Source organism: Carcharodon carcharias, chromosome 1 (genome assembly GCF_017639515.1).
Source record: "Carcharodon carcharias isolate sCarCar2 chromosome 1, sCarCar2.pri, whole genome shotgun sequence".
NCBI classification, from domain to species: domain Eukaryota; kingdom Metazoa; phylum Chordata; class Chondrichthyes; order Lamniformes; family Lamnidae; genus Carcharodon; species Carcharodon carcharias.
The window spans coordinates 207,560,527-207,578,177 of NC_054467.1; the positions used below are offsets into that span (position 1 = coordinate 207,560,527).

General features: G+C 41.3%; 4 non-coding genes and 2 pseudogenes across 4 annotated transcripts; all 6 read right to left on the minus strand.

The window, feature by feature from the left end:
* Positions 1-5,780: 5,780 nt before the first annotated feature.
* Positions 5,781-5,853, minus strand: trnam-cau. The gene has a single exon. It is a non-coding gene; the product is annotated as a tRNA-Met (tRNA).
* A 4-nt stretch (positions 5,854-5,857) lies between these two features.
* Positions 5,858-5,976, minus strand: LOC121285560 (annotated as a pseudogene).
* A 4,434-nt stretch (positions 5,977-10,410) lies between these two features.
* On the minus strand, positions 10,411-10,483 carry trnam-cau. The gene has a single exon. It is a non-coding gene; the product is annotated as a tRNA-Met (tRNA).
* A 4-nt stretch (positions 10,484-10,487) lies between these two features.
* Positions 10,488-10,606, minus strand: LOC121285563 (annotated as a pseudogene).
* Positions 10,607-16,954: 6,348 nt separating this feature from the next.
* On the minus strand, positions 16,955-17,027 carry trnam-cau. Its single transcript has one exon. It is a non-coding gene; the product is annotated as a tRNA-Met (tRNA).
* Positions 17,028-17,031: 4 nt separating this feature from the next.
* Positions 17,032-17,150, minus strand: LOC121285821. The gene has a single exon (XR_005944794.1). It is a non-coding gene; the product is annotated as a 5S ribosomal RNA (ribosomal RNA).
* Positions 17,151-17,651: the final 501 nt, after the last annotated feature.

Consider the following 17,651-nt stretch of genomic DNA (forward strand, 5'->3'; position numbering starts at 1 on the left):
TTGGGGTTACAAACCCAGTACCATAACCACTTGGCTATTTAGGCCAAACTCTACTGTGCCATAACAGACACTCTTTATAATTCTTTCGAGTACAAACCCGTTTCCATCTGTTTCAGATGAAGTTACGTTGTTTCATAGTTTGCCATTGTGAGATTTGAACTCTTGATCTTGGGGTTACAAGCCCAGTACCATAGCCACTTGGCTGCTTAGGCCCAGCTCCAATAGCAGAGTAACTCTTTCGAGTACAAACCCATTTCCATCTGTTTCAGATGAAGTTACATTGTTTCATAGTTTGCCATTGTGAGATTTGAACTCTTGATCTTGGGGTTACAAGCCCAGTACCATAACCACTTGGCTATTTAGGCCAAGCCCAATAGCAGAGTAACTCTTTCGAGTACAAACCCATTTCCATCTGTTTCAGATGAAGTTACATTGTTTCATAGTTTGCCATTGTGAGATTTGAACTCTTGATCTTGGGGTTACAAGCCCAGTACCATAACCACTTGGCTATTTAGGCCAAACCCAATAGCAGAGTAACTCTTTCGAGTACAAACCCGTTTCCATCTGTTTCAGATGAAGTTACATTGTTTCATAGTTTGCCATTGTGAGATTTGAACTTTTGATCTTGGGGTTACAAACCCAGTACCATAACCACTTGGCTATTTAGGCCAAGCTCTACAGTGCCATAACAGACACTCTTTATAACTCTTTCGAGTACAAACCCGTTTCCATCTGTTTCAGATGAAGTTACGTTGTTTCATAGTTTGCCATTGTGAGATTTGAACTCTTGATCTTGGGGTTACAAACCCAGTACCATAGCCACTTGGCTACTTAGGCCCAGCTCCAATAGCAGAGTAACTCTTTCGAGTACAAACCCGTTTCCATCTGTTTCAGCTGAAGTTACATGTTTCACAGTTTGCCATTGTGAGATTTGAACTCTTGATCTTGGGGTTACAAACCCAGTACCATAACCACTTGGCTACTTAGGCCCAGCTCCAATAGCAGAGTAACTCTTTTGAGTACAAACCCATTTCCATCTGTTTCAGATGAAGTTACATTGTTTCATAGTTTGCCATTGTGAGATTTGAAATCTTGATCTTGGGGTTACAAACCCAGTACCATAACCACTTGGCTATTTAGGCCAAGCCCAATAGCAGAGTAACTCTTTTGAGAACAAACATGTTTCCATCTGTCATTTCAGATGAAGTTACATTGTTTCCCATTGTGAGATTTGAACTCTTGATCTTGGGGTTATAAACCCAGTACCATAACCACTTGGCTACTTAGGCTAAGCCAAAAGTTTGCCATTGTGAGATTTGAACTCTTGATCTTGGGGTTACAAACCCAGTACCATAACCACTTGGCTATTTAGGCCAAGCCTAATAGCAGAGTAACTCTTTCAAGTACAAACCCATTTCCATCTGTTTCAGATGAAATTACATTGTTTCATAGTTTGCCATTGTGAGATTTGAACTCTTCGATCTTGGGGTTACAAACCCAGTACCATAACCACTTGGCTACTTAGGCCCAGCTCCAATAGCAGAGTAACTCTTTCGAGTACAAACCCGTTTCCATCTGTTTCAGATGAAGTTACATTGTTTCATAGTTTGCCATTGAGAGATTTGAACTCTTGATCTTGGGGTTACAAACCCAGTACCATAACCACTTGGCTATTTAGGCCAAGCTCTACTGTGCCATAACAGACACTCTTTATAACTCTTTCGAGTACAAACCCGTTTCCATCTGTTTCAGATGAAGTTACGTTGTTTCATAGTTTGCCATTGTGAGATTTGAACTCTTGATCTTGGGGTTACAAACCCAGTACCATAGCCACTTGGCTGCTTAGGCCCTGCTCCAATAGCAGAGTAACTCTTTCGAGTACAAACCCATTTCCATCTGTTTCAGATGAAGTTACATTGTTTCATAGTTTGCCATTGTGAGATTTGAACTCTTGATCTTGGGGTTACAAGCCCAGTACCATAACCACTTGGCTATTTAGGCCAAGCCCAATAGCAGAGTAACTCTTTCGAGCACAAACCCATTTCCATCTGTTTCAGATGAAGTTACATTGTTTCATAGTTTGCCATTGTGAGATTTGAACTCTTGATCTTGGGGTTACAAGCCCAGTACCATAACCACTTGGCTATTTAGGCCAAACCCAATAGCAGAGTAACTCTTTCGAGTACAAACCCGTTTCCATCTGTTTCAGATGAAGTTACATTGTTTCATAGTTTGCCATTGTGAGATTTGAACTTTTGATCTTGGGGTTACAAACCCAGTACCATAACCACTTGGCTATTTAGGCCAAGCTCTACAGTGCCATAACAGACACTCTTTAGAACTCTTTCGAGTACAAACCCGTTTCCATCTGTTTCAGATGAAGTTACGTTGTTTCATAGTTTGCCATTGTGAGATTTGAACTCTTGATCTTGGGGTTACAAACCCAGTACCATAACCACTTGTCTACTTAGGCCCAGCTCCAATAGCAGAGTAACTCTTTCGAGTACAAACCCGTTTCCATCTGTTTCAGATGAAGTTACATGTTTCACAGTTTGCCATTGTGAGATTTGTACTCTTGATCTTGGGGTTACAAACCCAGTACCATAACCACTTGGCTATTTAGGCCAAGGTATTGATCTTGGGGTTACAAACCCAGTACCATAACCACTTAGCTATTTAGGCCAAGCCCAATAGCAGAGTAACTCTTTTGAGCACAAACACATTTCCATCTGTTCCTATTCAGATGAAGTTACATTGTTTGCCATTGTGAAATTTGAACTCTTGATCTTGGGGTTACAAACCCAGTACCATAACCACTTGGCTACTTAGGCCCAGCTCCAATAGCTGAGTAACTCTTTTGAGTACAAACCCATTTCCATCTGTTTCAGATGAAGTTACATTGTTTCATAGTTTGCCATTGTGAGATTTGAACTCTTGATCTTGGGGGTTACAAACCCAGTACCATAACCACTTGGCTATTTAGGCCAAGCCCAATAGCAGAGTAACTCTTTTCAGTACAAACATGTTTCCATCTGTCATTTCAGATGAAGTTACATTGTTTCCCATGGTGAGATTTGAACTCTTGATCTTGGGGTTATAAACCCAGTACCATAACCACTTGGCTACTTAGGCCAAGCCAAAAGTTTGCCATTGTGAGATTTGAACTCTTGATCTTGGGGTTACAAACCCAGTACCATAACCACTTGGCTACTTAGGCCCAGCTCCAATAGCAGAGTAACTCTTTCGAGTACAAACCCGTTTCCATCTGTTTCAGATGAAGTTACATTGTTTCATAGTTTGCCATTGTGAGATTTGAACTCTTGATCTTGGGGTTACAAACCGAGTACCATAACCACTTGGCTACTTAGGCCCAGCTCCAATAGCAGAGTAACTCTTTCAAGTACAAACCCATTTCCATCTGTTTCAGATGAAATTACATTGTTTCATAGTTTGCCATTGTGAGATTTGAACTCTTCGATCTTGGGGTTACAAACCCAGTACCATAACCACTTGGCTACTTAGGCCCAGCTCCAATAGCAGAGTAACTCCTTCGAGTACAAACACGTTTCCATCTGTTCCTATTCAAATGAAGTTACATTGTTTTATAGTTTGCCATTGTGAGATTTGAACTCTTGATCTTGGGGTTAAAAACCCAGTACCATAACCACTTGGCTACTTAGGCCCAGCTCCAATAGCAGAGTAACTCTTTTGAGTACAAACCCATTTCCATCTGTTTCAGATGAAGTTACATTGTTTCATAGTTTGCCATTGTGAGATTTGAACTCTTGATCTTGGGGTTACAAACCCAGTACCATAACCACTTGGCTATTTAGGCCAAGCCCAATAGCAGAGTAACTCTTTTGAGAACAAACATGTTTCCATCTGTCATTTCAGATGAAGTTACATTGTTTCCCATTGTGAGATTTGAACTCTTGATCTTGGGGTTATAAACCCAGTACCATAACCACTTGGCTACTTAGGCCAAGCCAAAAGTTTGCCATTGTGAGATTTGAACTCTTGATCTTGGGGTTACAAACCCAGTACCATAACCACTTGGCTATTTAGGCCAAGCAGCCAATAGCAGAGTAACTCTTTCGAGTACAAACCCGTTTCCATCTGTTTCAGATGAAGTTACATTGTTTCATAGTTTGCCATTGAGAGATTTGAACTCTTGATCTTGGGGTTACAAACCCAGTACCATAACCACTTGGCCATTTAGGCCAAGCATAATTTACCACTGTGAGATTTGAACTCTTCGATCTTGGGGTTACAAACCCAGTACCATAACCACTTGGCTACTTAGGCCCAGCTCCAATAGCAGAGTAACTCTTTCGAGTACAAACACGTTTCCATCTGTTTCAGATGAAGTTACATTGTTTGCCATTGTGAGATTTGAACTCTTGATCTTGGGGTTACAAACCCAGTACCATAACCACTTGGCTATTTAGGCCAAGCTCTGCTGTGCCATAACAGACACTCTTTATAACTCTTTCGAGTACAAACCCATTTCCATCTGTTTCAGATGAAGTTACGTTGTTTCATAGTTTGCCATTGTGAGATTTGAACTCTTGATCTTGGGGTTACAAACCCAGTACCATAACCACTTGGCTACTTAGGCCCAGCTCCAATAGCAGAGTAACTCTTTCGAGTACAAACCCATTTCCATCTGTTTCAGATGAAGTTACATTGTTTCATAGTTTGCCATTGTGAGATTTGAACTCTTGATCTTGGGGTTACAAGCCCAGTACCATAACCACTTGGCTATTTAGGCCAAGCCCAATAGCAGAGTAACTCTTTCGAGTACAAACCCATCTCCATCTGTTTCAGATGAAGTTACATTGTTTCATAGTTTGCCATTGTGAGATTTGAACTCTTGATCTTGGGGTTACAAGCCCAGTACCATAACCACTTGGCTATTTAGGCCAAGCCCAATAGCAGAGTAACTCTTTCGAGTACAAAGCCGTTTCCATCTGTTTCAGATGAAGTTACATTGTTCGCCATTGTGAGATTTGAACTCTTGATCTTGGGGTTACAAACCCAATACCATAACCACTTGGCTATTTAGGCCAAGCTGGACAAACACATTTCCATCTGTTGCTATTCAGATGAAGTTACATTGTTTCATAGTTTGTTATTGTGAGATTTGAACTCTTGATCTTGGGGTTACAAGCCCAGTACCATAACCACTTGGCTATTTAGGCCAAGACTGATCTTGGGGTTACAAACCCAGTACCATAACCACTTGGCTATTTAGGCCAAGCCCAATAGCAGAGTAACTCTTTCGAGTACAAACCCGTTTCCATCTGTTTCAGATGAAGTTACATTGTTCGCCATTGTGAGATTTGAACTCTTGATCTTGGGGTTACAAACCCAATACCATAACCACTTGGCTATTTAGGCCAAGCTGGACAAACACATTTCCATCTGTTGCTATTCAGATGAAGTTACATTGTTTCATAGTTTGTTATTGTGAGATTTGAACTCTTGATCTTGGGGTTACAAGCCCAGTACCATAACCACTTGGCTATTTAGGCCAAGACTGATCTTGGGGTTACAAACCCAGTACCATAACCACTTGGCTATTTAGGCCAAGCTTCATAGTTTGCCGTTGTAAGATTTGAACCCTCGATCTTGGGGTTACAAACCCAGAACCATAACCACTTGGCTATTTTGTCCAAGCCTTTTATAATTTTGCCATTGTGAGATTTGAACTCTTGATCTTAGGGTTATAAACCCAGTACCATAACCACTTGGCTATTTAGGCCAAGCATAAAGCTCCTGGCCCTCTCTGAGGATTGAACTCAGGACCTTCAGATTATGAGACTGACACACTGCCTACTGTGCTAAGAAGGCATAAAGCCTACTGCACCTGGTATTGCAAGGCAGTCTCCCATCCAAGTACTAACCAGGCCTGAGTCTGCTTAGATTCCGAGATCAGACGAGATCGGGCGTTTTCAGACTAGTATGGCCGTAGGCAAATACAAACATATTTCCATCTGTTTCAGATGAAGTTACATTGTTTCATAGTTTGCCATTGTGAGATTTGAACTCTTGATCTTGGGGTTACAAACCCAGAACCATAACCACTTGGCTACTTAGGCCCAGCTCCAATAGCAGAGTAACTCTTTCGAGTACAAAAACGTTTCCATCTGTTTCAGATGAAGTTACATTATTTGCCGTTGTGAGATTTGAACTCTTGATCTTGGGGTTACAAACCCAGTACCATAACCACTTGGCTATTTAGGCCAAGCTCTACAGTGCCATAACAGACACTCTTTATAACTCTTTCGAGTACAAACCCGTTTCCATCTGTTTCAGATGAAGTTACGTTGTTTCATAGTTTGCCATTGTGAGATTTGAACTCTTGATCTTGGGGTTACAAACCCAGTACCATAACCACTTGGCTACTTAGGCCCAGCTCCAATAGCAGAGTAACTCTTTCGAGTACAAACCGATTTCCATCTGTTTCAGATGAATTTACATTGTTTCATAGTTTGCCATTGTGAGATTTGAACTCTTGATCTTGGGGTTACAAACCCAGTACCATAACCACTTGGCTATTTAGGCCAAGCCCTAAGGGGTTGCAGGAGCAGAGAGACCTGGGTGTGTAACTCTTTCGAGTACAAACACGTTTCCATCTGTTTCAGATGAAGTTACATTGTTTCATAGTTTGCCATTGTGAGATTTGAACTTTTGATCTTGGGGTTACAAACCCAGTACCATAACCACTTGGCTATTTAGGCCAAGCTCTACAGTGCCATAACAGACACTCTTTATAACACTTTCGAGTACAAACCCATTTCCATCTGTTTCAGATGAAGTTACATTGTTTCATAGATTGCCATTGTGAGATTTGAACTCTTCGATCTTGGGGTTACAAACCCAGTACCATAACCACTTGGCTACTTAGGCCCAGCTCCAATAGCAGAGTAACTCTTTCGAGTACAAACCCGTTTCCATCTGTTTCAGATGAAGTTACATTGTTTCATAGTTTGCCATTGAGAGATTTGAACTCTTGATCTTGGGGTTACAAACCCAGTACCATAACCACTTGGCCATTTAGGCCAAGCATAATTTACCACTGTGAGATTTGAACTCTTCGATCTTGGAGTTACAAACCCAGTACCATAACCACTTGGCTACTTAGGCCCAGCTCCAATAGCAGAGTAACTCTTTCGAGTACAAACACGTTTCCATCTGTTTCAGATGAAGTTACATTGTTTGCCATTGTGAGATTTGAACTCTTGATCTTGGGGTTACAAACCCACTACCATAACCACTTGGCTATTTAGGCCAAGCTCTACAGTGCCATAACAGACACTCTTTATAACTCTTTCGAGTACAAACCCATTTCCATCTGTTTCAGATGAAGTTACGTTGTTTCATAGTTTGCCATTGTGAGATTTGAACTCTTGATCTTGGGGTTACAAACCCAGTACCATAACCACTTGGCTACTTAGGCCCAGCTCCAATAGCAGAGTAACTCTTTCGAGTACAAACCCATTTCCATCTGTTTCAGATGAAGTTACATTGTTTCATAGTTTGCCATTGTGAGATTTGAACTCTTGATCTTGGGGTTACAAGCCCAGTACCATAACCACTTGGCTATTTAGGCCAAGCCCAATAGCAGAGTAACTCTTTTCAGTACAAACATGTTTCCATCTGTCATTTCAGATGAAGTTACATTGTTTCCCATGGTGAGATTTGAACTCTTGATCTTGGGGTTATAAACCCAGTACCATAACCACTTGGCTACTTAGGCCAAGCCAAAAGTTTGCCATTGTGAGATTTGAACTCTTGATCTTGGGGTTACAAACCCAGTACCATAACCACTTGGCTACTTAGGCCCAGCTCCAATAGCAGAGTAACTCTTTCGAGTACAAACCCGTTTCCATCTGTTTCAGATGAAGTTACATTGTTTCATAGTTTGCCATTGTGAGATTTGAACTCTTGATCTTGGGGTTACAAACCGAGTACCATAACCACTTGGCTACTTAGGCCCAGCTCCAATAGCAGAGTAACTCTTTCAAGTACAAACCCATTTCCATCTGTTTCAGATGAAATTACATTGTTTCATAGTTTGCCATTGTGAGATTTGAACTCTTCGATCTTGGGGTTACAAACCCAGTACCATAACCACTTGGCTACTTAGGCCCAGCTCCAATAGCAGAGTAACTCTTTCGAGTACAAACACGTTTCCATCTGTTCCTATTCAAATGAAGTTACATTGTTTTATAGTTTGCCATTGTGAGATTTGAACTCTTGATCTTGGGGTTAAAAACCCAGTACCATAACCACTTGGCTACTTAGGCCCAGCTCCAATAGCAGAGTAACTCTTTTGAGTACAAACCCATTTCCATCTGTTTCAGATGAAGTTACATTGTTTCATAGTTTGCCATTGTGAGATTTGAACTCTTGATCTTGGGGTTACAAACCCAGTACCATAACCACTTGGCTATTTAGGCCAAGCCCAATAGCAGAGTAACTCTTTTGAGAACAAACATGTTTCCATCTGTCATTTCAGATGAAGTTACATTGTTTCCCATTGTGAGATTTGAACTCTTGATCTTGGGGTTATAAACCCAGTACCATAACCACTTGGCTACTTAGGCCAAGCCAAAAGTTTGCCATTGTGAGATTTGAACTCTTGATCTTGGGGTTACAAACCCAGTACCATAACCACTTGGCTATTTAGGCCAAGCAGCCAATAGCAGAGTAACTCTTTCGAGTACAAACCCGTTTCCATCTGTTTCAGATGAAGTTACATTGTTTCATAGTTTGCCATTGAGAGATTTGAACTCTTGATCTTGGGGTTACAAACCCAGTACCATAACCACTTGGCCATTTAGGCCAAGCATAATTTACCACTGTGAGATTTGAACTCTTCGATCTTGGGGTTACAAACCCAGTACCATAACCACTTGGCTACTTAGGCCCAGCTCCAATAGCAGAGTAACTCTTTCGAGTACAAACACGTTTCCATCTGTTTCAGATGAAGTTACATTGTTTGCCATTGTGAGATTTGAACTCTTGATCTTGGGGTTACAAACCCAGTACCATAACCACTTGGCTATTTAGGCCAAGCTCTGCTGTGCCATAACAGACACTCTTTATAACTCTTTCGAGTACAAACCCATTTCCATCTGTTTCAGATGAAGTTACGTTGTTTCATAGTTTGCCATTGTGAGATTTGAACTCTTGATCTTGGGGTTACAAACCCAGTACCATAACCACTTGGCTACTTAGGCCCAGCTCCAATAGCAGAGTAACTCTTTCGAGTACAAACCCATTTCCATCTGTTTCAGATGAAGTTACATTGTTTCATAGTTTGCCATTGTGAGATTTGAACTCTTGATCTTGGGGTTACAAGCCCAGTACCATAACCACTTGGCTATTTAGGCCAAGCCCAATAGCAGAGTAACTCTTTCGAGTACAAACCCATCTCCATCTGTTTCAGATGAAGTTACATTGTTTCATAGTTTGCCATTGTGAGATTTGAACTCTTGATCTTGGGGTTACAAGCCCAGTACCATAACCACTTGGCTATTTAGGCCAAGCCCAATAGCAGAGTAACTCTTTCGAGTACAAAGCCGTTTCCATCTGTTTCAGATGAAGTTACATTGTTCGCCATTGTGAGATTTGAACTCTTGATCTTGGGGTTACAAACCCAATACCATAACCACTTGGCTATTTAGGCCAAGCTGGACAAACACATTTCCATCTGTTGCTATTCAGATGAAGTTACATTGTTTCATAGTTTGTTATTGTGAGATTTGAACTCTTGATCTTGGGGTTACAAGCCCAGTACCATAACCACTTGGCTATTTAGGCCAAGACTGATCTTGGGGTTACAAACCCAGTACCATAACCACTTGGCTATTTAGGCCAAGCCCAATAGCAGAGTAACTCTTTCGAGTACAAACCCGTTTCCATCTGTTTCAGATGAAGTTACATTGTTCGCCATTGTGAGATTTGAACTCTTGATCTTGGGGTTACAAACCCAATACCATAACCACTTGGCTATTTAGGCCAAGCTGGACAAACACATTTCCATCTGTTGCTATTCAGATGAAGTTACATTGTTTCATAGTTTGTTATTGTGAGATTTGAACTCTTGATCTTGGGGTTACAAGCCCAGTACCATAACCACTTGGCTATTTAGGCCAAGACTGATCTTGGGGTTACAAACCCAGTACCATAACCACTTGGCTATTTAGGCCAAGCTTCATAGTTTGCCGTTGTAAGATTTGAACCCTCGATCTTGGGGTTACAAACCCAGAACCATAACCACTTGGCTATTTTGTCCAAGCCTTTTATAATTTTGCCATTGTGAGATTTGAACTCTTGATCTTAGGGTTATAAACCCAGTACCATAACCACTTGGCTATTTAGGCCAAGCATAAAGCTCCTGGCCCTCTCTGAGGATTGAACTCAGGACCTTCAGATTATGAGACTGACACACTGCCTACTGTGCTAAGAAGGCATAAAGCCTACTGCACCTGGTATTGCAAGGCAGTCTCCCATCCAAGTACTAACCAGGCCTGAGTCTGCTTAGATTCCGAGATCAGACGAGATCGGGCGTTTTCAGACTAGTATGGCCGTAGGCAAATACAAACATATTTCCATCTGTTTCAGATGAAGTTACATTGTTTCATAGTTTGCCATTGTGAGATTTGAACTCTTGATCTTGGGGTTACAAACCCAGAACCATAACCACTTGGCTACTTAGGCCCAGCTCCAATAGCAGAGTAACTCTTTCGAGTACAAAAACGTTTCCATCTGTTTCAGATGAAGTTACATTATTTGCCGTTGTGAGATTTGAACTCTTGATCTTGGGGTTACAAACCCAGTACCATAACCACTTGGCTATTTAGGCCAAGCTCTACAGTGCCATAACAGACACTCTTTATAACTCTTTCGAGTACAAACCCGTTTCCATCTGTTTCAGATGAAGTTACGTTGTTTCATAGTTTGCCATTGTGAGATTTGAACTCTTGATCTTGGGGTGACAAACCCAGTACCATAACCACTTGGCTACTTAGGCCCAGCTCCAATAGCAGAGTAACTCTTTCGAGTACAAACCGATTTCCATCTGTTTCAGATGAATTTACATTGTTTCATAGTTTGCCATTGTGAGATTTGAACTCTTGATCTTGGGGTTACAAACCCAGAACCATAACCACTTGGCTATTTAGGCCAAGCCCTAAGGGGTTGCAGGAGCAGAGAGACCTGGGTGTGTAACTCTTTCGAGTACAAACACGTTTCCATCTGTTTCAGATGAAGTTACATTGTTTCATAGTTTGCCATTGTGAGATTTGAACTTTTGATCTTGGGGTTACAAACCCAGTACCATAACCACTTGGCTATTTAGGCCAAGCTCTACAGTGCCATAACAGACACTCTTTATAACACTTTCGAGTACAAACCCATTTCCATCTGTTTCAGATGAAGTTACATTGTTTCATAGATTGCCATTGTGAGATTTGAACTCTTCGATCTTGGGGTTACAAACCCAGTACCATAACCACTTGGCTACTTAGGCCCAGCTCCAATAGCAGAGTAACTCTTTCGAGTACAAACCCGTTTCCATCTGTTTCAGATGAAGTTACATTGTTTCATAGTTTGCCATTGAGAGATTTGAACTCTTGATCTTGGGGTTACAAACCCAGTACCATAACCACTTGGCCATTTAGGCCAAGCATAATTTACCACTGTGAGATTTGAACTCTTCGATCTTGGAGTTACAAACCCAGTACCATAACCACTTGGCTACTTAGGCCCAGCTCCAATAGCAGAGTAACTCTTTCGAGTACAAACACGTTTCCATCTGTTTCAGATGAAGTTACATTGTTTGCCATTGTGAGATTTGAACTCTTGATCTTGGGGTTACAAACCCACTACCATAACCACTTGGCTATTTATGCCAAGCTCTACAGTGCCATAACAGACACTCTTTATAACTCTTTCGAGTACAAACCCATTTCCATCTGTTTCAGATGAAGTTACGTTGTTTCATAGTTTGCCATTGTGAGATTTGAACTCTTGATCTTGGGGTTACAAACCCAGTACCATAACCACTTGGCTACTTAGGCCCAGCTCCAATAGCAGAGTAACTCTTTCGAGTACAAACCCATTTCCATCTGTTTCAGATGAAGTTACATTGTTTCATAGTTTGCCATTGTGAGATTTGAACTCTTGATCTTGGGGTTACAAGCCCAGTACCATAACCACTTGGCTATTTAGGCCAAGCCCAATAGCAGAGTAACTCTTTCGAGTACAAACCCATTTCCATCTGTTTCAGATGAAGTTACATTGTTTCATAGTTTGCCATTGTGAGATTTGAACTCTTGATCTTGGGGTTACAAGCCCAGTACCATAACCACTTGGCTATTTAGGCCAAGCCCAATAGCAGAGTAACTCTTTCGAGTACAAACCCATTTCCATCTGTTTCAGATGAAGTTACATTGTTTCATAGTTTGCCATTGTGAGATTTGAACTCTTGATCTTGGGGTTACCAGCCCAGTACCATAACCACTTGGCTATTTAGGCCAAGCCCAATAGCAGAGTAACTCTTTCGAGTACAAACCCGTTTCCATCTGTTTCAGATGAAGTTACATTGTTTCATAGTTTGCCATTGTGAGATTTGAACTCTCGATTTTGGGGTTACAAACCCAGTACCATAACCACTTGGCTATTTAGGCCAAGCCAAGTAGCAGAGTAACTCTTTCGAGTACAAACCCATTTCCATCTGTTTCAGATGAATTTACATTGTTTCATAGTTTGCCATTGTGAGATTTGAACTCTTGATCTTGGGGTTACAAACCCAGTACCATAACCACTTGGCTATTTAGGCCAAGCCCTAAGGGGTTGCAGGAGCAGAGAGACCTGGGTGTGTAACTCTTTCGAGTACAAACACGTTTCCATCTGTTTCAGATGAAGTTACATTGTTTCATAGTGTGCCATTGTGAGATTTGAACTTTTGATCTTGGGGTTACAAACCCAGTACCATAACCACTTGGCTATTTAGGCCAAGCTCTACAGTGCCATAACAGACACTCTTTATAACACTTTCGAGTACAAACCCATTTCCATCTGTTTCAGATGAAGTTACATTGTTTCATAGTTTGCCATTGTGAGATTTGAACTCTTGATCTTGGGGTTACAAACCCAGTACCATAACCACTTGGCCATTTAGGCCAAGCATAATTTACCACTGTGAGATTTGAACTCTTCGATCTTGGGGTTACAAACCCAGTACCATAACCACTTGGCTACTTAGGCCCAGCTCCAATAGCAGAGTAACTCTTTCGAGTACAAACACGTTTCCATCTGTTTCAGATGAAGTTACATTGTTTGCCATTGTGAGATTTGAACTCTTGATCTTGGGGTTACAAACCCAGTACCATAACCACTTGGCTATTTAGGCCAAGCTCTACAGTGCCATAACAGACACTCTTTATAACTCTTTCGAGTACAAACCCATTTCCATCTGTTTCAGATGAAGTTACATTGTTTCATAGTTTGCCATTGTGAGATTTGAACTCTTGATCTTGGGGTTACAAACCCAGTACCATAACCACTTGGCTACTTAGGCCCAGCTCCAATAGCAGAGTAACTCTTTCGAGTACAAACCCATTTCCATCTGTTTCAGATGAAGTTACATTGTTTCATAGTTTGCCATTGTGAGATTTGAACTCTTGATCTTGGGGTTACAAGCCCAGTACCATAACCACTTGGCTATTTAGGCCAAGCCCAATAGCAGAGTAACTCTTTCGAGTACAAACCCATTTCCATCTGTTTCAGATGAAGTTACATTCTTTCATAGTTTGCCATTGTGAGATTTGAACTCTTGATCTTGGGGTTACAAGCCCAGTACCATAACCACTTGGCTATTTAGGCCAAGCCCAATAGCAGAGTAACTCTTTCGAGTACAAACCCATTTCCATCTGTTTCAGATGAAGTTACATTGTTTCATAGTTTGCCATTGTGAGATTTGAACTCTTGATCTTGGGGTTACAAGCCCAGTACCATAACCACTTGGCTATTTAGGCCAAGCCCAATAGCAGAGTAACTCTTTCGAGTACAAACCCGTTTCCATCTGTTTCAGATGAAGTTACATTGTTTCATAGTTTGCCATTGTGAGATTTGAACTCTCGATTTTGGGGTTACAAACCCAGTACCATAACCACTTGGCTATTTAGGCCAAGCCAAATAGCAGAGTAACTCTTTCGAGTACAAACCCATTTCCATCTGTTTCAGATGAATTTACATTGTTTCATAGTTTGCCATTGTGAGATTTGAACTCTTGATCTTGGGGTTACAAACCCAGTACCATAACCACTTGGCTATTTAGGCCAAGCCCTAAGGGGTTGCAGGAGCAGAGAGACCTGGGTGTGTAACTCTTTCGAGTACAAACACGTTTCCATCTGTTTCAGATGAAGTTACATTGTTTCATAGTGTGCCATTGTGAGATTTGAACTTTTGATCTTGGGGTTACAAACCCAGTACCATAACCACTTGGCTATTTAGGCCAAGCTCTACAGTGCCATAACAGACACTCTTTATAACACTTTCGAGTACAAACCCATTTCCATCTGTTTCAGATGAAGTTACATTGTTTCATAGTTTGCCATTGTGAGATTTGAACTCTTGATCTTGGGGTTACAAGCCCAGTACCATAACCACTTGGCTATTTAGGCCAAGCCCAATAGCAGAGTAACTCTTTCGAGTACAAACCCGTTTCCATCTGTTTCAGATGAAGTTACATTGTTTCATAGTTTGCCATTGAGAGATTTGAACTCTTGATCTTGGGGTTACAAACCCAGTACCATAACCACTTGGCTATTTAGGCCAAGCTCTACAGTGCCATAACAGACACTCTTTATAACTCTTTCGAGTACAAACCCGTTTCCATCTGTTTCAGATGAAGTTACGTTGTTTCATAGTTTGCCATTGTGAGATTTCAACTCTTGATCTTGGGGTTACAAACCCAGGACCATAACCACTTGGCTACTTAGGCCCAGCTCCAATAGCAGAGTAACTCTTTCGAGTACAAACCCATTTCCATCTGTTTCAGATGAAGTTACATTGTTTCATAGTTAGCCATTGTGAGATTTGAACTCTTGATCTTGGGGTTACAAGCCCAGTACCATAACCACTTGGCTATTTAGGCCAAGCCCAATAGCAGAGTAACTCTTTCGAGTACAAACCCATTTCCATCTGTTTCAGATGAAGTTACATTGTTTCATAGTTTGCCATTGTGAGATTTGAACTCTTGATCTTGGGGTTACAAGCCCAGTACCATAACCACTTGGCTATTTAGGCCAAGCCCAATAGCAGAGTAACTCTTTCGAGTACAAACCCATTTCCATCTGTTTCAGATGAAGTTACATTGTTTCATAGTTTGCCATTGTGAGATTTGAACTCTTGATCTTGGGGTTACAAACCCAGTACCATAACCACTTGGCTACTTAGGCCCAGCTCCAATAGCAGAGTAACTCTTTCAAGTACAAACCCATTTCCATCTGTTTCAGATGAAATTACATTGTTTCATAGTTTGCCATTGTGAGATTTGAACTCTTCGATCTTGGGGTTACAAACCCAGTACCATAACCACTTGGCTACTTAGGCCCAGCTCCAATAGCAGAGTAACTCTTTCGAGTACAAACCCGTTTCCATCTGTTTCAGATGAAGTTACATTGTTTCATAGTTTGCCATTGAGAGATTTGAACTCTTGATCTTGGGGTTACAAACCCAGTACCATAACCACTTGGCCATTTAGGCCAAGCATAATTTACCACTGTGAGATTTGAACTCTTCGATCTTGGGGTTACAAACCCAGTACCATAACCACTTGGCTACTTAGGCCCAGCTCCAATAGCAGAGTAACTCTTTCGAGTACAAACACGTTTCCATCTGTTTCAGATGAAGTTACATTGTTTGCCATTGTGAGATTTGAACTCTTGATCTTGGGGTTACAAACCCAGTACCATAACCACTTGGCTATTTAGGCCAAGCTCTACTGTGCCATAACAGACACTCTTTATAACTCTTTCGAGTACAAACAAGTTTCCATCTGTTTCAGATGAAGTTACGTTGTTTCATAGTTTGCCATTGTGAGATTTGAACTCTTGATCTTGGGGTTACAAACCCAGTACCATAACCACTTGGCTACTTAGGCCCAGCTCCAATAGCAGAGTAACTCTTTCGAGTACAAACCCATTTCCATCTGTTTCAGATGAAGTTACATTGTTTCATAGTTTGCCATTGTGAGATTTGAACTCTTGATCTTGGGGTTACAAGCCCAGTACCATAACCACTTGGCTATTTAGGCCAAGCCTAATAGCAGAGTAACTCTTTCGAGTACAAACCCATTTCCATCTGTTTCAGATGAAGTTACATTGTTTCATAGTTTGCCATTGTGAGATTTGAACTCTTGATCTTGGGGTTACAAGCCCAGTACCATAACCACTTGGCTATTTAGGCCAAGCCCAATAGCAGAGTAACTCTTTCGAGTACAAACCCGTTTCCATCTGTTTCAGATGAAGTTACATTGTTCGCCATTGTGAGATTTGAACTCTTGATCTTGGGGTTACAAACCCAATACCATAACCACTTGGCTATTTAGGCCAAGCTGGACAAACACATTTCCATCTGTTGCTATTCAGATGAAGTTACATTGTTTCATAGTTTGTTATTGTGAGATTTGAACTCTTGGTCTTGGGGTTACAAGCCCAGTACCATAACCACTTGGCTATTTAGGCCAAGCTTCATAGTTTGCCGTTGTAAGATTTGAACCCTCGATCTTGGGGTTACAAACCCAGAACCATAACCACTTGGCTATTTAGGCCAAGCCTTTTATAATTTTGCCATTGTGAGATTTGAACTCTTGATCTTAGGGTTATAAACCCAGTACCATAGCCACTTGGCTATTTAGGCCAAGCATAAAGCTCCTGGCCCTCTCTGAGGATTGAACTCAGGACCTTCAGATTATGAGACTGACACACTGCCTACTGTGCTAAGAAGGCACAAAGCCTACTGCACCTGGTATTGCCAGGCAGTCTCCCATCCAAGTACTAACCAGGCCTGAGTCTGCTTAGCTTCCGAGATCAGACGAGATCGGGCGTTTTCAGACTAGTATGGCCGTAGGCAAATACAAACATATTTCCATCTGTTTCAGATGAAGTTACATTGTTTCATAGTTTGCCATTGTGAGATTTGAACTCTTGATCTTGGGGTTACAAACCCAGAACCATAACCACTTGGCTACTTAGGCCCAGCTCCAATAGCAGAGTAACTCTTTCGAGTACAAACACGTTTCCATCTGTTTCAGATGAAGTTACATTATTTGCCATTGTGAGATTTGAACTCTTGATCTTGGGGTTACAAACCCAGTACCATAACCACTTGGCTATTTAGGCCAAGCCCAATAGCAGAGTAACTCTTTCGAGTACAAACCCGTTTCCATCTGTTTCAGATGAAGTTACGTTGTTTCATAGTTTGCCATTGTGAGATTTGAACTCTTGATCTTGGGGATACAAACCCAGTACCATAACCACTTGGCTACTTAGGCCCAGCTCCAATAGCAGAGTAACTCTTTCGAGTACAAACCCATTTCCATCTGTTTCAGATGAAGTTACATTGTTTCATAG